Source organism: Rhipicephalus sanguineus, chromosome 10 (assembly GCF_013339695.2).
Source record: "Rhipicephalus sanguineus isolate Rsan-2018 chromosome 10, BIME_Rsan_1.4, whole genome shotgun sequence".
Classification (NCBI taxonomy): domain Eukaryota; kingdom Metazoa; phylum Arthropoda; class Arachnida; order Ixodida; family Ixodidae; genus Rhipicephalus; species Rhipicephalus sanguineus.
The window spans coordinates 101,483,534-101,507,122 of record NC_051185.1 but is presented as its reverse complement, the minus strand read 5'-3'; the positions used below and the strand labels follow the sequence as shown (position 1 = coordinate 101,507,122).

Here is a 23,589-nt window from a genome sequence, read left to right as displayed (position 1 = left end):
GTATATTGTACCTCATTACCTTAGAAAAATACAGTTGAGTTTGCGAGGCCTTCTGGAACGCACTGAGGGTGCCTTGCCAACAGTCGCATATTTCGCACCATCTTGGCGATCTCGCATAATTAAAATTTCAATATATGGATCTTCAAGTAAGACGAAATTGTTCGGGGATAAAGTGACTATGTGCCATTGTCGTTCTTATAAATCCGTGTAACCAATCCAGCATTTCCTTCCTCGCCAGGTATTCACCACAGTACACGCAGTCGGTCTTTGCTAGTGGCCGATGCTCTGTGAGTGTCTGGGCCGCCATGACCAGGGAAGGACTTGGACCACTGGTTCTTATCGATGGGAACCTTTCAGCCTCCACGTACTCCCTTGTAATAGAGAATTGCTTCCTTATGTCTTGAATGGGCCGTTCAGGGATGGTTGTTTCGCGTACCAGCATGACAAGAGCCCGATTCACACTGCTCGCAGTGTGAAATCTTTGCTTGAGGGCATTGCTGTTCGCACATTGGAATGGCCAGCTGTAGGAGCGGACCTGAACCCCATTGAAAACGTCTGGGGTCTCGTGAAACACCGACTTGCGGCACGGAATCTTGGAAGTTCAACGAAGGAGACCCTATTCGCGGCCATACAGGAGGAGTGGGAAGCACTTCGTGCACGTCCCGAGATCGTGGCCTCGCTTTACAATTCGATGCCATCTCGTGTGGCGCAAGTGATTGCCGCCGATGGGCGTTAGATTAAATACTGAAAGTAGTGATCCTTCCTGGATAGCAGTTATAGCTATCGTTTTTTTTTCTGGCTTATAAGAATAAACAGTTTAGTTATCGCGTTTCCTGGCTATTCATTCTGGACGCGCGATATTCAGTGGTTTACCGCATACCACTGCAGGCGCGATATTCGCACCAAGAAATGGAGCTGGCATAACGTCTCCGAGACAGAGCACAAAATTCATCACTGCAAGATGAGCATATCACGCAACTCCGTTTGAGAAAAGCTGAGAAACTGCATGTTTTCCGCGCTGCATCAAGGAAGAAAGCGTATTGCATGGCGCGCTCGAGCCATGCTATTACATTAGAGGCATTTTCGCCGCTATATTATCGCTCGGGAGTACCGGTGCTTGCACAGCGACTGCAGAAGTGGCACCTTGCGCCGTCCGCATCGTTTCGAGATGCGCGCCGTTGAAACGAGCGAAAGGGCAGGCTGCCGGGTGATATGGGACGAGCGTGCGCAGAACGCGCTCCCGAACAGAGCCGCGCAGCCGCCAGAAGGCGCAGCGACGCCTGCCCTTTCGCGCCGTTGAAACGAGCGAAAGGGCAGGCTGCCGGGTGATATGGGACGAGCGTGCGCAGTACGCGCTCCCGGACAGAGCCGCGCAGCCGCCAGAAGGCGCAGCGACGCCTACCCTTTCGCGCCGTTGAAACGAGCGAAAGGGCAGGCTGCCGGGTGATATGGGACGAGCGTGCGCAGTACGCGCTCCCGCACAGAGCCGCGCAGCCGCCAGAAGGCGCAGCGACGCCTGCCCTTTCGCGCCGTTGAAACGAGCGAAAGGGCAGGCTGCCGGGTGATATGGGACGAGCGTGCGCAGTACGCGCTCCCGGACAGAGCCGCGCAGCCGCCAGAAGGCGCAGCGACGCCTGCCCTTTCGCGCCGTTGAAACGAGCGAAAGGGCAGGCTGCCGGGTGATATGGGACGAGCGTGCGCAGTACGCGCTCCCGGACAGAGCCGCGCAGCCGCCAGAAGGCGCAGCGACGCCTGCCCTTTCGCGCCGTTGAAACGAGCGAAAGGGCAGGCTGCCGGGTGATATGGGACGAGCGTGCGCAGTACGCGCTCCCGGACAGAGCCGCGCAGCCGCCAGAAGGCGCAGCGACGCCTGCCCTTTCGCGCCGTTGAAACGAGCGAAAGGGCAGGCTGCCGGGTGATATGGGACGAGCGTGCGCAGTACGCGCTCCCGCACAGAGCCGTGCAGCCGCCAGAAGACGCAGCGACGCGCCTCGGCACGCGCTCCCGTGGTCTCTAAAATTATGCACTCGACTGACATATGGTGATTAGTAGCGCATGCGCGGTTCGGTAATTTTCGCTGCAACGACTGCTGATGGAACGAAGACTGCTTTGCGCGGAAACACGTGAGCAAAACTTCGATCTAGCGATTCACCTGTTGATAAAGGGGTTGACAACACTCCTGTAAGTTCCTAAGCAAGGATACAGCGATGGAAATGGTGCCCCGCAATGCGAGTCACCAGTTAACGCAGCGGGGACGCAGAGACTACGATGTCCCACGTGTCGAGCACAGATACCCTTAGAATCACAACAGATTGCGAGGCTCTTCGTTTTGATAAAGGCGTCATTATGACGCTTCAGGCTGATCGCTATCGTGTATTTAGTGTCTACTAAAAGCGCTTCGAATGCTGCTGCAAATGGCGACTTGGTGAATGGCGCGACGGACAGGCGGCATGGACGACACTCGCCAAAGATTCATGTACCGCGTGTGTGGTTTTGGCGACCACACTGAATGGAAGATCGTCGAGTTCCTGGAAGAACTAGACGACGTACAAGTTTGCAGCTGGTGCGGCGTGGTGTCGACAAAAGCAGCTGTGCTATCTTGCTCGCACATGGTCTGCGAGGAGTGCCGTGCGATTGCTTACAAAGCTGCTGTTCCCGTGTGCTGGATCGACAAAGAAACTCTAAGTTCAGAAGTCAAACAAATCGACCACTCATTGAACTCGGCGCTGCAATACAGGAAGGTTCATTGTGTGAACTTCGACACAGGCTGGGACTACGCCCACCGCATCGACCAGCTTGACGAACATCTACGCACAGCCTGCGCTTTCTACCTGAAGGAATGCTCGAAGTGTGAAGAATCTGTAGTCTACAAAGACCTCGTCAGCCACTATAAGGCGTGCAAAGGTCTGGCGGGAGTTTTTGTTCGTGCCGTGGACGGTCAGCCTCTCCTAGACGACATCCTAAACGCCCGCAGAGAGCTGGAGCAGGCGTTGGCCTTGACAAGCTCGGAAGTTCGGGACACGGTCGGCTCGCTCACGGATCAACTCGAAATGCTTCGAAGTCAACTGACGATGCGTTCAGGAGGTCGAGCGGACAACAGGAAGTTGAGTGACTGTAGGCAGTGACGCGGTGCCCTGCAAGACTATTTACAGAACAGACCAACAGCCTGTGGCACGCCGTTGAAACAGCTTCTTCGCCGTGCACTTGTCTGCTTCAACCCGATGTCCGCTGCTCACTCGTGTTTACTTCAAGAGAAGTCAAGGGATTTAACATTTGAATACAATTGCCTCGAATTCCTTGCTGTTAACGTGCTTTTTTTTTCTTTTGTTATGCACCTGTATGATTGGTGCAAGATAGCAAAACCGTTCTCGGCTATTCCGCATTTTCAAATTGGAATTGCGTCTTGTCGCGCCGTTCATAACATGCGAGTTTTAAAATTGAAATAAAGATTGTTGTGAGCCTACCCGCTGATGGTCTAGTGGTCACGGTGCTTGACTGCTGACTCGAAGGCCGTGGGACGTAATCCTCGCTGCGGTGGCCGCATTCCGATGGAGGCCAAATGCTGGAGGCCCGTGTAATTAGATTTAGGTGCACCTTAAAAAACTCCAGATGTTCAATAAGTTCCGAAACCCTGCACCAAGGTCGATGCAAATAGGTCGCGAAGCTTCGGGCGAAAAACGGTTCAGAACCTATTGCCAAGGACACCAGCAAGGGGAGTTATGGGTGCTGCGATTGAAGCGCAACTATGTTTCGAGGGAACAAGCACTAATAGCGAAAAACCAAGTTTTATTCAAACGTAAAGCAATCTTTACGTTTTACAAATTACATTTATTTCCCGAAAAATATTATGTAGGTGCAATGTGCCAAGAATGTACGACAGTGTTTAATTCTTCCGAAAAACCTTTTTCTTAGCGCCCCCTGAAGAGAGGTTGCACGTCATTGTCAAGGTAAATGTAAATGGTAGCGAAGCTTCCATAGAAGCCCATACGTTCAGAAAATGGCTGCTCATCAGCTGCTCATGGGGCTTAGCGCCATCTGTGTGAGGAGGGAATACTTCCGGCGGAACAAAAAATAAAGCGGATGTGACGCAATATCCGGTAAAAAAGTGACGTCATTTTGTTGGCACTAGCGCGAAATTTGATCTCAAAATATTCTTCTTAGGCCCCTTATCGCTAAGGACTCGCGCTACGGCGAGACGGCAAGCCCTTGACGAATGCGCTTGAAACCAACGCTATAGCTAAACTAATATCGACCCGTGACTAAACGGTGGTGTAAGTGTACCGTCGCGCAATCCGCCTTGGTTTTACCAGGAAACTCTATTCTTTGAGCTTTTACTGTGCGTTCGTGTCATCTTCCACAGCGTGAATAAAGTGGGCAACAGCGTACCTGTCATGTTTGCAGCGTTGCTTATTTGCTTCGCACGTGCACAGGCGACTCAAAGAGCGCACTGCATGTTTGCTTCAGTTCTAACGAGAAGAAATGACGCCTGGTCACGCCAAAATAATGATATTTCAGTTTTATTCAATGGTCACAGTAACGCAATTTAACACACCATACAGAATGAGCAACAAATGTCATAATAAGTACGAAAAGTGCGTACACTATGTGCATTATGCTTTGCCTTATGTTCCGATAAATTAACCTTACGTGTAACGTATCAAGACATGCGAATTGTAGTGATTGTAGCGCGATAGATAACTAAGCGATCTGCTCACCGATAACAGGAAATATAGTAGGCACCGCGTGTTCACGAAGGAAACCGGGCAGCAGGAATATTTATGCATGAAAATCCAGCAAGGACACAACTCCGAACCGTTGCCCCGGTGTCTTATCTAGAAGAGAGGGCTCGCCAGGCGTACGCGTGTTGCTATTGCATCCTTGGAACACCACATCGTTTCCGCGAGTACCGAGGAAAGCGTTCGGCGTGAAATGTTAGCAGCGTCGTGTCGTTGTCCGTTGAACACCGTAGCCAACACGTTCACCAACGATGAAACTCACCTCGCAACTTCGCGCACACTAAAATCAAATTCTCACCGTAATAATTCACAGAACGCACGCAAGTGCGAAACACCAGAACACCTGAGGGGGCGTGTCGCCGCAGACGAACTTACGAGCGCGCCTTTCCATGCACCGCAATAGGGCTGCACTGAATGACAATGACGTGCGCCTCTCTTCAGGGGGCGCTAAGAAAAAGGTTTTTCGTAAGAATTAAACACTGTCGTACATTCTTGGCACATTGCACCTGCATAATATTGTTCGGGAAATAAATGTAATTTGTGAAACATAAACATTGCTTTACGTCTCAATAAAACTTGGTTTTTCGCTATTGGTGTTTGTTCCCTCCAAACATAGTCGCGCTTCAATCGCAGCACCCATAACTCCCCTTGCTGGTGTCGTTGGCAATAGGTTCTGAACCGTTTTTCGCCCGAAGCTTCGCGACCTATTTGAATCGACCTTGTCATTGTCATTCAGTGCAGCCCTTGCGGTGCATGGAAAAGCGCGTTCGTAAGTTCGTCTGCGGCGACACGCCCCCTCAGGTGTTCTGGTGTTTCGCACTTGCATGCGTTCTGTGAATTATTGTGGTGAGAATTTGGTTTTGGTGTGCGCGAAGTTGCGAGGTGCGTTTCATCGTTGGTGAACGTGTTGGCTACGGTGTTCAACGGACAACGGCGTGAGACGGCTAACATTTCACGCCGAACGCTTTCCTCGGTACTCGCGGAAACGATGTGGTGTTCCAAGGATGCAATAGCAACACGCGTACGCCTGGCAAGCCCTCTCTTCTAGATAAGACACCGGGGCAACGGTTCGGACTCGGAGTAGTGTGCTTGCTGGATTTTCATGGATCAGTATTCCTGCTGCCCGGTTTCCTTCGTGAACAGGCGGTGCCTACTATATTTCCTGTTATCGGTGAGCAGATCGCTAAGTTATCTGTCGCGCTACAATCATTACAATTCACATGTCTTGATACGTTACACGTAAGGTTATAATTTATCGGAACAAAAGGCAAAACATAGTGCACGTAGTGTACGCACTTTCTGTACTTATTTTGACATTTGTTGCTCATTGTGTAGGGTGTGTTCAATTGCGTTATTGTGACCATTGAATAAAACTGAAATATCATTATTTTGGCGTGACCAGGCGTCATTTCTTCTCGTTAGAACTGCAGCGCACATGCAATGCGATCTTTAAGTCCCCTGCGCATGTGCGAAGCAAACAAGCAACGGTGCAAACATGAGAGGTACGCTGTTGCCTACTTTATTCATGCTGTAGAAGATGACACGAACGTAGAATAAAAGCTCAAAGAATAAAGTTTCCTGGTAAAACCAAGGCGAATTGCACGACGGTACACTTAAACACCGCTGTTTAGTCCCGGGTCGATATTAGTTTAGCTAGCGTTGGCTTCAAGCGCATTCGCCAAGAGCTTTCCGGCTCGCCGTAGCGCGAGTCTTTAGCGATCAGGGGCCTAAGAAAAATATTTTGAGGTCAAATTTCGCGCTAGTGCCAACAAAATGACGTCACATTTTTACCGGATATTGCGTCACATCCGCTTTATTTTTTGTTCCGCCGGAAGTGTTCCCTCCTCACACAGATGGCGCTAAGCCCCATGAGCAGCTGATGAGCAGCCATTTTCTGGACGTATGGGCTTCTATGGAAGCTTCGCTACCATTTACATTTACCTTGCCTGCAGTACGGCGTCGCTCATAATCATATCGTGGTTTGAGATGTAGAGCCCCAACAATTATGATTGTTGTATATTGTTGCGAGCCATTTTACGTTTCCACTGTAGCATTTTAGCGCTGTGCTTATGTGTTCAGGATAGCCAGACGTGCAACAGAGATGCTGAATGCATACGGGTATGCGCATAGACAAAACTATAGGTTGTTGGCCCGCACACAAAGTCCACTGCGACAAAAACTCCCTTTGGCTAACCTAATAATTTATGCTATCCAAGGAATCTTGACAAAGCTACAGTGCTGGTAAATGTATACACAGAAATATGTAAGGACCACAATAGTGCAAAGGCTACGCCCCCTAACATACTCGGCGGGCAAAAATTTTGAAGAAAACAAAATCAACACTCGTCACTGCTCACATGATTGACCAGCGAAGCTGGTGACCACCGGCAAACGATATGCAAAATAAATTTGGCATCTTTGCGACGTTCGCGCACGCGCTCGTATTCTCAGTTGACAGATGCCGTGTGAATTTATTTTATTTATTTCGTATTACTGCCAATCTCCCAAAAAGTCATAGCAGGGAGCGAAGATGTATAAATACAAAAGAAGTACGATCAATTCATTTGTACTACGCAAAACGCTAAAGTAATCAATACATGAAGATCGGTAGTACACTGCAAAAACTGTCCTTTAGATTCCTTCAGATCCACGAACAAGATCTACGTAGAACTTACAGATGGCTCTCATTATATGGAAATAGGGAGTACATATTCGTAACTGCCAACGAACATATTGCTTTATTTTCATTTAGGGAGAGAGTGTTCTAGAGTCCTAAAGAAAAAGAAAGTCCTAAAAGTCCTAAAGTCGAAAGTCTTAAAGTTGACTGCGCTGTTAAGTTATTTTCCAACCAAAGACCGTCACGAGCCTACTTTTCTTGCGATAGCAATTATATCGGCACTCTCGACGGGTTTTTGTCGTCGCCGTCATGTTCAGTATAAAGTCCAAATTGATAACATCCCAACGCGCATCGTAGGTTCTACCCGTGAGTAAAAGCTCCCGAGCAGCGGCGACGATAGCGGCTGATGCAGAGATCAAACGAGCTGGCCTACCTGCGTCACTCGGAGGGCGCATGCGATAACATCCCCCCGCGTGTTAGACCTGCCGTCGATGCTGCTCAAGCAGAAACGAAACGCCCCGCCCGTCTTGAATGAGCATGGATGGATGCGAGGGGGGGGGGTGCTTGAGCAGCAACTGCGAACTTTGATCCTAAAAGCGCGTTCACGATCGCTTGCGCGCTCGCTATCTCGCAGGCATCAGCAAACGGCTCGTATACTCTTTTACGCGCGCTCTCAACGCGAAGAGACTGCGAAAAGCGCACCTCTCCCTGGAGCGGCCGTATTCTCTTACACCAACGTTTTGTATAGTTACGCGAGATCGGATCCAAAAGAGTTAGCTGCCAGCCTTCCTTCGTATAACATTACAATTTGTTGCCTTTGCATTCATTGCTTCGCGCTTGCGGTGAAACTGTGATCTTTTTTTCTTCAGACACGATGCGTTTACAGAAGGCCTGGGGAGCGTGCAACTACCACTGTTCTCTATGTGAGCGGTTTAAATCTTTAACCTTTTTTTCAGGTCAACCGAGAGTGGTTAAATTTGTTGTTTTGTGCATGTTACCCTCGCGAGCAACGAGGGTAGACAATATTTTGCTGCCGTCCTGACATACTGGCAGACTGTCTGCGTCTGTTTGCGCGAAGTAGGCATGTGCGAATATTCGACTAGGAATGTTCGAAGGAATATTATTGTATTCGAATTCGCTTCGACACGAATTTAAGGTTCCGAAATTTCAAAGTATTCATAATGAACGAATAGGCGTATATTGGATGGCATGTAACCCACCTGTGAAGGTGGTTTCACTGCAGCCTGAAAATGCAATGCCGTGAAAGCACCTAACCAACAAAATTGCGCAATGCCGCGAAGCCCCACTTCAAGGTTAAATTAACATATTCATCATCATCATCATCATCATCATCAGCCTGTCTACGCCCACTGCAGGGCAAAGGCCTCTCCCATGTTCCGCCAATCAACCCGGTCCTGTGCTTTCTGTTGCCACGTTATACCTGCAAACTTCTTAATCTCATCTACCCACCTAATTTTCTGTCTTCCCCTCACGCGTTTGCCCTCTCTTAGAATCCAGTCAGTTACCCTTAATGACCACCGGTTATCCTGCCGACGTGCTACGTGGCCGGCCCATATCCATTTCTTCTTCTTAATTTCAACTATGATATCCCTAACCCCCGTTTGTTCCCTGACCCACTCTGCTCTCTTCCTGTCTCTTAAGGTTACACCTATCATTTTCCTTTCCATCGCTCTCTGCGTCGTCCTCAATTTAAGTTGAACCCTCTTTGTAAGTCTCCAGGTTTCTGCTCCGTAGGTAAGTACCGGTAAGATGCAGCTGTTATATACCTTCCTCTTGAGAGATAGTGGTAGACTACTATTCATGATTTGATAATGCTTGCCGAATGAGCCCCATCCCATCCTTATTCTTCTAGTTATTTCACTCTCATGGTTCGGCTCCGCGGTTACTAGCTGTCCTAAGTAGACGTACTCCTTTACAACTTCCAGCGTCTCGCCACCTATCGCGAAGCGCTGTTCTCTGCCAAGATTGTTCCACATTACTTTAGTTTTATGCATATTAATTTTCAGACCTACTCTTCTACTTTAACATATTACTCCGACATAGATTAATCATTTTCAGGGCCGTAACCAGAAATCTTTTTCGGGGGGGGAGGGGGGGGTTCAACCATACTTTATGTATGTTCGTGCGTGTGTTTGTATGTGTGCGTGAATATATGCGCAAGCAAAATTGAAAAATTTCGAGGGGGGGGGGGTTGAAACCCCAACCCTCCTCTTGGCTACGCCCCTGATCATTTTTTAAGTTTAAAAGCTTGTTATACGGGCTTATATGTTATAATATGTTATATGTATAGTAACTTTTAAAGTGTGACGTATTTTATCGGTTATAACTTGCATCTTACTGAAATTGAAATTCTGCTACTATTTGATGCTACTAAACGCTACTAAACGTAGCGTTTAGTAGCGTAGCGCTTAGTTTAGTAGCGTTTACTTGCAGCAAAAAGAATGACAGTCGCACATGCCTCGTTCCAATTAAAAAAAAAACGCTGTGCAGGTTAGTTGGGCCTCGACAATATTTATGCTAATTTTTTTTTATATAATGTGTGATGCATACTATTCGAACTATTCGATTCAAAATTATTCGAGGTAATCACTGTTCGCTTCGAACCTAAAATAAATTTGCTTTTCGGACATCCCTACCGCGAAGGCTTCTGTGCGGCGTTCCACGGTGCCTAATAGACAAGGACACAAGGAACATGCGGCGCTGCTTCGTATTGGTGAAAAGCGTCCCTTTATGAAAGCCTCCTTTCGGGACTGTGGCACGGGAGTACAAACCGGTTCGCTGCAGCGGCGGCGGCCTGCGCATCAGCTTCTCTGCAATGCACGATTGCTAGCGGCGTTTTGAAAACAGATGCGCAACTCCGCCACATAAAAGTAACATTTACAGTAACTCTAGGGTGCAGTAAAGCTTTAGGGTGCAGGCGCTCTCAGCGACCCGTAGCGGCCGCCGCTACGGTCGTCGAAAATTAAAGGGGGGAGGGGGTAAGGGCACCGGTACCCTGTTCCTCTTAGATCCGACCCTGGAATTTTCGTGGTTGTTGCAATTTCATTCCGAGCTGCGTCTTGAGAGGTTCGTGCATGCTCGCGTGCGACTGCAAATCTTTCTAGCCTCTCCAACGCAACATGCCTAAAAAGAAAAAGACAACCTGTTCCATGACGTTATGCAAAAGAACTCGTGCAATGAAAAGGCATCGATTCTCATTCAGAACTTCTACGGATCCAGTATGCCTGCAAGAGTGTGCGTGAAATATCAAGGGAGGTCCCTCATGTGTACATAAATTTCATTTGACTGTTCGCTGATTCTTACTTTTAATGAATTATTTTTCTTTTTTATATGCACCTATCTTTTCCTTTCACTGTTTACTCACATTCTGCGCGAAAATATCTGTCTTTGCGTCTGTTCATTTTATTTTTGTTCTTGATGTAACCGCTATAATTGTCAATGAATATTTCAATCATTGTACTCAAACATTACTGCGTGAAAAAGAATGTTAATCAACTAGAACGGAAACCCCGAATTTCCTACATGTTTGTTCTCTACGCCAGCATGTGCCGTTCAGAAGAAGCTAATCTGCCCGCATAGTCTCCAGAGTTTTCTTCGTTTTACAATTTATCAGCGCCATGTGTGGCCTTGGTTTCAACGGGAAACTCCACAGAGCGCAGGCTCACACGCGCGAAAGCACGCCAGCGAGCGGCAGCGCCGTCTGCACGCTGGATCGCGCAATCTTTCCACCTGGCAGGCGCGCTCACGACACTAAGGAGACCTTCCTAGCCCGTATAGTTCTGCGTTCGTGTGATCGTCGTGCCGGGTTCTGTTTGTGCGGTCGACTTTTAACGCGCTGCCTCGCATTTTGTGTATTGTGTGTTGTATTTCGTGGTTACTGACGTAAGCGCAACTATACGCGGTACCAGGCAAATAGTCACCAGATGCCGACCGTGCGACTTGAATCTCTGCGACTGCTTTGTTCGGTGTGACCGACGGACGCGATTCATAGTTTTGAAGAACACCTTCAAATGTTTCCGCACGTCAGTGAGTAGCAGCGCCGCAATCCTTTGTCGACGACGCGTTCTGTCGCCCTGGAAAATGCTTTGACGCTCGGGGACGGCCGGTAGCTCGGCGATTCCTCGCTTGGCGCACCATTGGAAAGCGGCGGTCATCTAGCAGTGTACGCTGCCAGCGTATTTTTTATTGCCAGAGGTAAGTGAACGTTACGCTTCGTACATTGTGAGGTATTGTTATTGTAGTACGCCTTGTCGCCGAAGAAAATCGCATAACGTGTTGGTAGTGTATGCGGTTTTAGTTGTGAGGATTGCGCTCGCGCATGACATTTGTCAAGAACGTAGTCGGTATTGTTATAATGTTTTGGTAATTAGCTCGCTTGCACGCACTGCTCTACGCTAATATTTGCTGAAAGGAGACAACATTTTTGTCAGGCTCACCATTGTCATGCGTTTTATGCATGTCTCTCGACAAATTACTTGGAGTAACGCCGTGAAACCGAAGCTTCAACATCCATTTCGTTCGCACGAGCTCTGAAGGAATAATCATCAGCCACCGTGTGAATCGTGAATCGGTACAGTGGGAGAAATATAGTGTATTTAGGGATGTTTTCTTTAGGCGTGCATTTTATTTGTCATTAAGTAACGTGACCCTCAAAAGCGTTAGGTTAGCATCCTTGGACATTGCTTATCATCTTTCAAGCAATAGATAATATAGATTTGCTAAAAATGCAATTTCTGCAGCATGACATTGTATTTTGTTCAGTTGGTTTGCCCCATTTTTATCCTTTATGCACGTTCACCTAATTTGACAAGCCGTACTTTCAGCTGAATTTTCAATTGCTTTTAGCACTATATGTGCGTCCGTGTATTGAAGTCCCACCTCTCATCGCATAATAATAGCTTGTGAAGAACGACGCTTGTCTTGAATTAGCCATTTATCAGAGCTCTTACTCCCTCCTCAAAGGGCAAGGTGCTGCTGGCACACCTGGTTCGGCTTTTCTTAACTTTTTTTTTTGAATGCTGAAGTTTTTTGCAACGTACTGCAGGTAGCAAACAGCAGCGCCTCGACAAACAGTGGAGTGCTGACCATGCAGTCCAGAAGGTGGCTGAAGCAAGTATGCTATAGGAGGTGCTTATTCAGGCAGAAGAAATAAGCATCTGTAGCCAACGTAAAGGTAATGTACAAAGTTCCATTTAATGAAGAAGAATCTTGTTTTGAGCTAGTCATGTCGAAGGGAAACAATGAGCGCTAGATAAATGAGATGGAAATGCAGAGTAACAATGTTATGTATGCCAGCAACCAACTTAAGTTTATTCATGCAAAAGGGTTATTTCCAACTGGTTCATTTGGGGGAAGAGCCCACAGTTTCCACGAATGGGCATACCTGGTAGCCGTTGCACAACCTGTTACTGTGTTTTCGCACTCATTATTATGTGCCACTTACTCCTGTGACGTTCCACCAAGGTGAAATTACTTCACATAAACAGCAGCGAGAAGGCTCTTGCTAGCCAGTTCAATTAAGACAGCGTTACTGTAGCTTTTAGTTCCAGTAAACCAGCTAAGCTGTATAGAAGAGCGTACTCCATGTTTGTCACCATGGACAGTGCATTTTGCCTGGGAACATGGCTTAGTTTTGCAAAGGAAAATGTTGCCTTTCTGTAAAACGTGGTACTGGGAAATGGCATTGTGCCAAAAATATTAAGGTTTATGACTTCTTGCAGCACGCATTGTTGTACAGGGATGTTAGCGTTTTCATAAATGCAATGCATGGTGCTTGAAGAATATAGCGGCCCACTTTAAAATTTATAACTTCATGATTTCAGTATCTGGGACAGACTTTACTGTATACGATTTGTTTCTGGAAAGCTTCAACCTATCTTGCAATTCTTCAAGGCCAATACTGAATTTGCTGTGTACATTTGGCTGCACATTCTCATCACTTATGCTAAACAACAGGCTTGAGTGATGTGTGGAATTCCTGTCAATCAATTTTATTGATTACCTCGGACGATCTATTCTGCTTCCCACAGTTATTGGGTGCTTTGTGTGCATGTGCTATGCATGCTAGAAATGAAAACAGGGAATGCAGCTGGCAGCATCAACGAGTACAATGCCCATAGGCTATTATGAGGTGCGAAATGTTGCCACTGCTAGAATTTACATTATGTGTGCATGGTACAGCTGATGGTGTAATTTAGCACTTTCCAGCTACTTACGCAGTTGGAGCAGATGTCGATCATGTTTACTGTGGTATGGCACGGCCACCAAGTTCGTGCATTCTGCATACCAGGAAACCTGACACGAAGCAACGTATTGCTGTGATGGCAGCTAAGTGAGAACGAATGAGTTTGTCTTCTCTGTACATTTGTCAATATCATTACACAGGCTTGTTAAGTGCATTCAAGCGGCTTTAGCAATGCACTTGCAGCTACAGAGCCAGTAAAGGCAGCCAATTTCATCATCAGAGTTCACTCTGCAAATCCCACTTTCCATAAAGGGCATTGTTTTGTGATAGCTTAAGGTCAAAACTTGCTCAATAAACACTTCTTGGTGTCTGACATTACATGAATTATGATAATTGTTATATCTCATGTGAAATTATGCCATTGTTTTTTTTTCATATTCTTACTTTGCATACACACTTTACGACTGACTGCACCCTCCCCAACCGAATCTTTACTAGTGCTACATTCTGTTATGGGTGAAAACAATTATTGAACTAAAAACCAGGCCAAGGAAAGCAGTATGATGCCCTGTAATGTAGGAGGATGCCGCTATTGCAGTGTTTAGTCTAGAGCTGAATTTAATGAGAAAGGGCAGCAATGTAGGTCACCTGTTGATATTTGCAGACCATAATTGTGTTGTGGTCATTTTGTTATCGCAGGAAGCATCTTCAAAAAGCAGTGCTACAAGGATGTGAGCAGCAGTTTCCCTTCAACGAACGGGTCAAATTCATGGAAGCCACGTGCCTGCTGTTTCTGGCCTACACAAACATGCAGCCACCATAGTAAAGTTCTTGCAAAGGTGTGAGACATCCCTATGCTGCATGGATTGAGCATGTTAATTGCCTGTTTTTTATAGCTTATAGTGATATGTCTACAAGTGTACTTCCTTCTAGTGTATATTTACATTCTCTTAAAGGGCCAGTCAGCAAGCTCCGACTTCTTTTTTTTACACCTCCCAAACAAGCTCGCTAATTCGTACAGAGGGCCGCAGGAATCACATTGTCCGAATGTCAGACACTCCACTTCTAAAAACAATAACCGCACCTCCTCTTCAGCGCTTGACCAGTCCTCTTTGCTAGCGAAGTGGTGTAATGTTGCCTATGAGCAACATTAAGTAACGCTGACTGTTGAATAGTCCTCTGCAATACGAAACGGCATTTTGGCTTTGTGATGATGCAGTATCTGTGGTTGTCACAAGTGTTGCGAATTGGTTTATCTCGCCAGTGCTTTTACTGTGCTTCCTCACCGCACCACTCTGGCACAGTGGCACATCGAGGAAGCCCCTCTTCAGGATGGTCAGGCTGAGCGAGAAACTGAAACCAGCTGGAATGTTCGTTCTATCCCCTGTGGCTTCATTATTACACCACTTAATGAAAAAATTCATGTGACAACATGTTCACGTTGTACAAGCGTGCAGTTGCCACAAATTTTAGACTCCGGGGTTGTTTAGGGGCCCTTTAGCCTTAAATTATGAATGGTAAATTCACACGTCACGTGGTTTTCTTGCTTTATTTTTTGCAATGCTGATTTTTAAAATAGCATGTCAGCTTCTGTGAGTGGTAATTTATACATTTATCATACAAAACATCCTGCTATATTCAACAAGTGTTGTTATAGATTTTTCATGGCACCAGAGCCACCTGCTTTTTGCCGTGTGGCAGCTACATGGAAGTTCATTGCTATGCTGCTTTGTTTAACTGATATCTTTTCAATCAGTGCGTTTCACAGTCCAGGGTGTTTGGTGTATTTGCATCTTGATGTGTTTAATATCATACAAGTGATGGATTTTTTCTGTCTTCTAGTGTTTACTTTGCAGCTATTTAACTGTGGTTTTCAGGGACATATCTAGACAGGAACATCAATTCTGCTAAGCTTTGGTTCGAAAAGAGACGCTGAACAGGAGTTCCTTAGGTGCATGCCCTGAGCACCAGCACTTTGGATTACAGAAATATCTAAACTGCATAATGTCTGCAGCTCCTTGCTTAATTGCATGTCTTTCTTCAACCTACAGCTCTTTCCATAATCCTTAACATTAACCTACATTACCAAGTGAACATCCCCCGCTGCAATACAGTGGTTATAATGGTCAGCTGCTGATCTGAACTGTGCGGGTTCGATCCTTGATGGAGTGGTTGCACTTTCGGTGGAGGTGCAAATCCTAGAGGTTCCTGTGCTTTTAATTTCACGTTTACATACAGAACCCCATTGTTATTATTACATCAGCAAGTGGACAGAGTGGTAATTCTAGATTGTATACATATTTAGTATAATAGACAGCTGAGCAGGTTGGTAGGTATTCATGTTAAAAAGGCAGGGCATGCAAACATGGACACAAGAGAAAAACCAAGACACCGCTAACGCCAACTGGAAAGGTGGACAGTGGCACAAAATAAAGTAGACACAGAAACTTATCTGTGCATGCCCAGTCAAGAGGCGATACCTATCAATCTGGCACGCGCGATAGTCTACGTGAGAGATAACTGCTCAAGCATTTGATTTCTTCTTTATACTAGTTAATCGACGGTTGGCTCTCTTGTGCACTGCCATTATCGATATGCCAGGCCTCGACAATTGGACGCATTTCTTCATTCATGTGCTTGTACAAAACTGCATTCATCGAATTTTGGCGTGCATTTACGCTCTCAACAATGTAAAGGTAGATTAGGTGATGAGCCTCGAGTTAGTGATCTCAGCGTTTTAGGTGTCTTGACTCTCTTGTGTCCATGTTTGCATGCCCCATCTTTTTAACATGTATTCATATAGTGCGTAAGAGAAATAGGTTATCTAGTGAGTTATTTGGAAAGTAAGTTTAGGGCGAACACCAATATAGCAGTGTAAATTAAATTTAAGCGATGAATGCATCGGGCTGGATTAGGAAACAATATAATGGCGAAATATAGCCGTGTGCTCTTTGCTTATACTTGTCTCAGTTTCTTGTCTCGTATGCTTTGACAATGACCAGGTGTCGTGTTGGATGCTACCTATTGGTCATGAGCTATACATAGACAAAGCAGCGGCTGTTTGGATGCTTTCTAAACAGCTACCTCATGGGGAGAGAAAAGTTCATTTGGGTTATGTGAGGCATGCTAAAAAAAAGTCGACTTGTTTCTGATGTTTTTGTTTTCCTGGCAGACATTCTACACGAACTTGCCCAAAGGCGGAAGGAAGGCACGCACAGATGGACGCACAGAAATCATGGGGCTGCCGTAGAAGCTGTGAATGAGCATTAACCTGTGAGTATGTGTCTGAAACATTTTGCTGAAGCCTTTTATTTTGGCTGAACATTCTTATCGATGCTTTGTATTCCCTGATTTGTAGTGCAATATTGTTACACCCTGTTGCTTTCACAACAGAGCTCTTTAGTCTGGTACAAGGCCCAAAAAGTTCGACCTAGATGACCAAATTGCGGCAGCCAGTTGTTTCCACAATTAATGCATTAGTGTAAAAAACGCAATAGAAGGAGCACAAGAAAAAGGAAGACACAAACAGTGCTGTGTTCGTGTGCTCAGTCTTCTGCACTGCTTTGTTTACGCTCTGTCATACCAACACACACAAGCATCCATTTTAGCTTATGTAGTAGTCCAGCTCATACACTTGGTAACATTCTCCAACGGCAGGATTACCGGATATCTGGCTTGTGAAGTCAATCTAAAGTGCATGCCTGTTCGTGTAGACTTGTGTGCATCCACCATTGAGATGGAAATGCAGCTGTGTTTTAATATTTTAGCCAGTATAGCTCGTGAATGGAATTTGGAGCTGTGACAGCAACACTTTTAGAGGGGGCGAGTTACTAAATTATTGTGTATTTCTCGATGTTTGCATGTTATAAAAACATAGCTGGTTAAAATTAGTCCAGATTTTACGCTATCTCTTAACACATGACCTTCCGTACTGTTCAAAGGCATTGAACCATATGAAATGCTTTGTGCCTTTGTGTGTGTGCCGAAGGTTAGGAGTCATTATACTAGAGATAGATAAAAATAGGTCAGAGGTTAAAGTAAATTTTTCGCAATCAACTTCTTGTGGGCAGTTATTCAGAGCAGGGTTTTGAAGTAATTTAGCAATACAAGCAGATTAGTGCTTCATTTTAGTGTCTGACAGTGCACACTGTTTTATTTTAGTACCTATTTGGTTCATTTCACGCCAGTGTGCCAGGTCGTTTTTTGACCATTTCCAATATTTTGTAAAACTGGTGCTGTTATGTTTCAGTGTGGGAAGTAGTCATTCAAGCGTTATTTTCGGGGAAAGAATTGCATGATGCAGCAAAGACCTTTCAAACTTCGCATGCAGAAATGAAGCTGTGTCAGGCAAATTAATTGACACATGGTTATTGCGTCGAGCTACTACTACAAAGCATTTGTTTCTTTAACATAGTCACCAATCTTTCATGACTATGATAGTCGAATTTATTTTGATTTCAATTTATGCTATTTGCAGTCGTGAGGAAACATTGCAAAATGCACTATTTTTAAGTATATTGTAAAAAAGACTGAATGCTTCATGTGAAATATATTCACAGTATGCGTTCAGTGCATATACCAAGGGTTGAAAATGCTGCTGGCAAAAAGAAGCAAAAATGTCTTCAAATTGGCACTTGGAAGAAGTAGTGTTTGAACCCATATTGCGGGCTCTCTTTCACTGTGTAGCAATCCCAGCTAAAATGTTGCCTACACATCATAATAGTGTGCTTTCCTCGTGCGATAATTTAGACAAAGTTTTTAAGGTGTAATATTATCTTCAAGCGAAAAATAATTTTTTTCAAATGAAAAATAACAAGGCTGTGGGAAGTTTCTTGGAGCTTTGCCTTCACTGCACAGCACATCATTGTTCTTGCATAGTATTTCAGACAGAAGTATTGCTTAAATCTGCAACATTTAGACTTGCACTATATGAGCACAGGGGCACCCGCGTGAATCCTGTGCCAATGTGCTGTGCAGCGAAGGTCAAGGAACGAGACTCTGTGCAGGCTAGGGATTATTCACTTCAGTAAATTTTTCCTTGCTTACAACCAAGCAGTATATATATTTTTTTTAAATGGAATATAAATTGCCAGCAAAGTATACCACACAATAATGTCTTGGCGACATTTCTGTTTGGAATGCTACATAGCAAAAGCTAAGCTGCAATATGGGTCAAAAGCTATTTTTTCCGACTGTTACAGTTTGGGTGGAACGTTTCTGATTATTTTGTTTTTATAGTAGTTTTATGACAAAGTGGATATCTATTTACTTATTTATTTATTACTTGACAATACTGCTGACACCAGTAAGCAGTATTGCAAAGTGGGCTACAGTGATAAGTTACACATAAAATGATCTTGCTAAGCAAAAACAAACAGAAGCATAACATATACAAAACACAAGATAAACCAAGTACATCTATACAACCGTCTTAAGGAAAATGATAAGGGAACAGCACAAAATACAAAGGCAATGAACTTTGGAAATCAACCTTCGGTATTCCATACGAAAGAATTAGTCTTTCTTCTGATAAATGTTAACATTAGAACTTCAGCATTTTGCAGTGTTTCCTTATGGCTGAAAAAATGTAACTTGAAATGCAAATTAGTAAACAATTTTAGCCATGAAACACTGCCACCTTCAGATTAAAGAAAGAAATATTCTGCATTAAAACGGGAACAAACAGCGCTGGACACGGGACGAAGAAAGAACAATAGACGAGGGTGCTGTCGCCTTCGTCTACCTTTTTTTTTCCGTCCCGTGCCCAGCGCTGTTTGTTCCCGTTGTAATCATGTACTAACCAGCCCAGTTAGGTGCTTTCCTGAAATATTTTGCTCTAATTGCTCAAAGCAATAACTTTGTATAAGTTATCTTGCGTGACGCAGTTTCACATCTGTAGATGGATGGATGCTATGTGTGTTCCCTTTAAAGCGAGGCATTGACATGCAAGTGGCCAAGCTCAATTTTTGAATTGGCTTAATGCCTTTCCTACCTGAATTAAATTTCTTTCCTTAAAAAAACTTATAATAGGTAGCTTATTTTTCGGCATTGTACATAAAGACCCTGCAAGTTTGTTTCTGGCTGTTCTCGCTGCTTTTCCACTACCAATCCTCCATCTGTCTTTTACTGATTTCTCTTGTGGATGTGTTCATCTTTATCAAGCTTTCTCTAAGCCTAGGGCTTCATGAGAGCTAGTTCCCAACACGTACATGGGTGGACATTTTTACATTCATTTAAAAGGTGGTCCGTCATTTCCATATCTCTCTCACAATCAGTGCATGTGACGCCTACTTACTGGATCTCACTTTATGACTGCATATTTTAAGACAAGATTAACTCGCTTCAGACATTGCACTAGCTTATCATATGCTTCCCTCCTTACTTCGTCCTTATTCTTGCGATAGTTACTCAGAGCTTTTCATTTTTAGTATTTGCTATCCATTAAATCATCTCCACCTCTCTGACACTGCACCTAACGCTTATCGTGCATAAAGTTTAATGCATGCTCTCAGCATCACGAAATTTCGTCCTGGAAATTAGCACTTGACTACAGGTATGATCTTTTTAGCAGCATGATCTTTTTCAACAGCAAAGCAGTTCGTTAAAAAACCACCTTTTATACTTAAAATGGGGATGACTAATTCCATACCTCGTTTATTAAAGTTAACCTCTTTCAATTTCCTTACGCTTGCTCTTTGTGTTGTGCTTGCCTCATGGTTCGCAGTCTTTGTGGATCTGGTATATTTAAAGAGTTGAATAGCCGGTCACCTGCTTATGACACTGCAGCTTAAGTATTGCACCCACTATCATTGCCATAGTAGCATTTGGTACAGTAGAGGTTTGTAATGAATGTAACGAGATGTGCAGCTCATGAAATAATTGTTGAACTACGAATGTTGTTGGAGCTAGTGATTCAACAAGAGGACTCCTCTTTAGAGGGGCAACGAATTGCATCAAGGTTGCTGCAACAACTTAGACACATCAATTTGTTGAAACATTGGCTCCAACAACACGCTTTGTTCAATGGTTTGACATTCATTCAAGCCGCCATCTTCAGCTCAACTTTTGTCGCGTTAAGATGTACAGGATATACAACTGTCATGTTGTTTTCTGATAGAATTCAAGAGCTATTGATAGCAAGCCTTGCTTCTCAATTTAATTCTCATCCTTTACGTTTACGCTTTAATCTTTGTCATCTTCAGCCTTATTATATGTGCACTGCAGCAGTAGCCCTTCACAGTGGTCTACAATTTGCCTCATCTTGTGCGAGCCGATTCCATTTTATACATGCGCAATTCTTCATTTCTTCACCCACATAACTCTCGGCCTTCTCGGCAGCATTAAGTACAAAAATTGTAACTGTTAAGACTTTTGCTTCAACATCATGACAATAATTGAATAGAATTGGTAATGCACGTAAATAAATACTCTTGCAGTTAGAACGTAGTGTGTTTAACCCTGAGTTCTTGTGTACTATAGCAATGAGTCTTCGTGAAATCATGCTGCTTGTTCTTCATATAATTAGAACGAGTCCAGAAATATCTGCAAAATACCGTTTCTGCTTTTTTGATTTCTGAAACAGTGATGCTAAGGGAGGCCATGTGCACATGCACCATGGCAATGTTTAAATGTGTGTAAATTCTGAACATTGCTGTTGCTCTAGGTGTTTTCTTTCACTTCCTTTTCAGACGTACAGAAAGGAGCGAAGTGGAGCTGTCCATGGGCCGTGCACACAGTTTCATAAGCAGGCTTGCAACACTTTTGACAAATATGTTCCTGAATACATCTGCCAAAGTGGCATTTAAAGAAGCATGTAGTAGTGTACTTCACTGTTTATTTGGCATGAAGCAGCAGGTATGCTTCCGTCATCAGCAAGTTCATACAGTACAGTGCATCTACACATGGCATGCTACCCCCACATCTACCAGCTCGGGATGTGTAGCTTGATTGTAAAATGTTTACTTTGACTTAACACAACAATTATTAACAAAATGACATGAAAGTTTCGCCACCTATGCAGGCGACATTCTCAGTATACGCTGCCAAATATAAGCGGAGTTTGACCAGTCCATTAGTCGCACATTTCCTTGTAAAGATCTCGTAGAGGGCTGCTGTTGTTGTTGCAAGCCAATGCGCCGTGATGAATGAACCATGATTCCAAGATTTTGCTTTTCCTCCGACCTTTGTACACGAGGTAGCATCGTCGAATTGATTAGGTCAAAGTTATGCCTTGTCATTCAGCAGCGTTCAACAAGCTCCGTCTTAGAACATGTTGCATGGGTGGTTTTCGCAACATCCTCTTTGTGTTCTTTAACCTTCGATTACCTTCTTCAACCCATTTCGCCTATGCAAGTTGTGTCGCAATCCCCACATTGTACTTCGTAGATGATCCCGCTCTAATCTTCGGCGGTGTTTGTGTATACCTTGTCCTTAGGACATGTGTTCACAAAGCCCAAAGACCGCACACCTGCGGATGATTAGAGCAGGGTATTCTACAGAGTACGTTGTGGGGTTCACGACACCACTTACATTGGCGAATTGGGCAGGAAAATGCCAAAGACGTTCAAAGAACACAAAGTGGGAATGTTGCTAAAGCCACCCATGGAGCGCATTTTAAGACAGCTTGTTGAATACTGCAAGACGACAGGTTATAGCTTCGACCTTAACAATGCGACGATGCTGGCTCAGGAACGAAGGTGGAGGAAAACTATTGGAATTATGGTTCATGCGTCATGAAGCATCTGCTTGAAACAACAACCACAGACCCATACCGAACGTGTACGTGGACGTATGTGGCTAGTGGACTGGTCGACCTCCGCTCACTTGTTGCCAGCGTATACCGAGACTGCCACCTGCATAGGTGGCAAAGCTTCTATGGGATTTTATGGTGCAGTTGTGGTACAAAACAGTTATTTTGCATTAAGGTAAATGTGCCGTATTATATTGGACAGTACGGGCAGACCATTCTTTAGTATCTTAATGTAGGAGGCACGTAAGAAGACCTTCTTTGAAGGAAATTGTTTTATTCTGGTCACGGAACAGTGTTCTCATTCAAACAAAGTGACGGAGTGCTTTGTTTTATCTGTGGTAACGAAAGCACTTCGTAAGAAGACTCCTTTTTAGAGAAATCGTTTAATTCGGATCGCGGAAAAGTGCTCGGCACCGCTATACCTTCAGCTTTGTCCGTGTTTAGGGGCCAGATTTTTGCAGCGTACAGCAATGCACATGGTATACTACAAATGAGTTTATCATTTGTAGTATAATAATGATCTACTACTACACTACAATTTCAATACGACAAATTATGGCAAAACTACAAATTGCGAGAATTTCAAGTGCAGGGTGCGCAAACATGCACTCAATCAGGTTATTGAAGCGCAAAATACGGAACAGGTTACAAGGGGAAAAAAGTTCACAGAAACTGCTCGGCATGATTGTACTGTAAATCCAGTTCCACCATAGCTAAGAACGTACTAAAAGTTGAAGCGTTAGTAGCATAATGACTAAGTCGATTCCATTCCCTTATTATTTGATGAAAATATGCATATATATTTATTGCCCGAGAGTACCTGTAGTGCAGTGTTTTACGGAACGGCGTTCCAAGAACTAGTTCCGCTTTTGGAGCAACGGAGGAACGCCACCGTTCCATTTAGGATCGGTGGAACTGTAACGGTAACACGTTACGTTTATGTAGGAACGGCAGAGGGAACGGCGTTCCTTCCGTAAACGTTGCTCGGCATTGAACAGGCACACGCACGCAGCACATCATGCAGAACAGGGCGTATGGGCGAACGCGTGAGGTGCAAGAATCTACGCTCGCCGCTCAGTTGACTATGCAGCATTTGATTTTCACTATAAGGCACCCGCCTGGGGCACAGCGAAGCGCGCTATGCCGAGATGGACTGCGTGCAGGAGGAACAGCTGATATTTTTTTTCGTTTTGTCTGAGCCACTCTGACAGTAATCAAGCGCCGTTGTGGAGTGTGTGTTGTGTGTGTGTGTGTGTGTGTGTGTGTGTGTGTGTGTGTGTGT

The 23,589-nt window shown here is 44.8% G+C and overlaps 1 long non-coding RNA gene across 1 annotated transcript; it reads left to right on the top strand.

Moving 5' to 3' along the window:
* The first annotated feature begins 12,440 nt into the window (after positions 1-12,440).
* LOC125760028 (uncharacterized) lies at positions 12,441-21,370 on the top strand. Its single transcript, XR_007417692.1, has 4 exons — positions 12,441-12,547; positions 14,258-14,397; positions 16,731-16,831; positions 21,247-21,370. It is a non-coding gene; the product is annotated as an uncharacterized LOC125760028 (long non-coding RNA).
* The last annotated feature ends 2,219 nt before the right edge of the window (positions 21,371-23,589 follow it).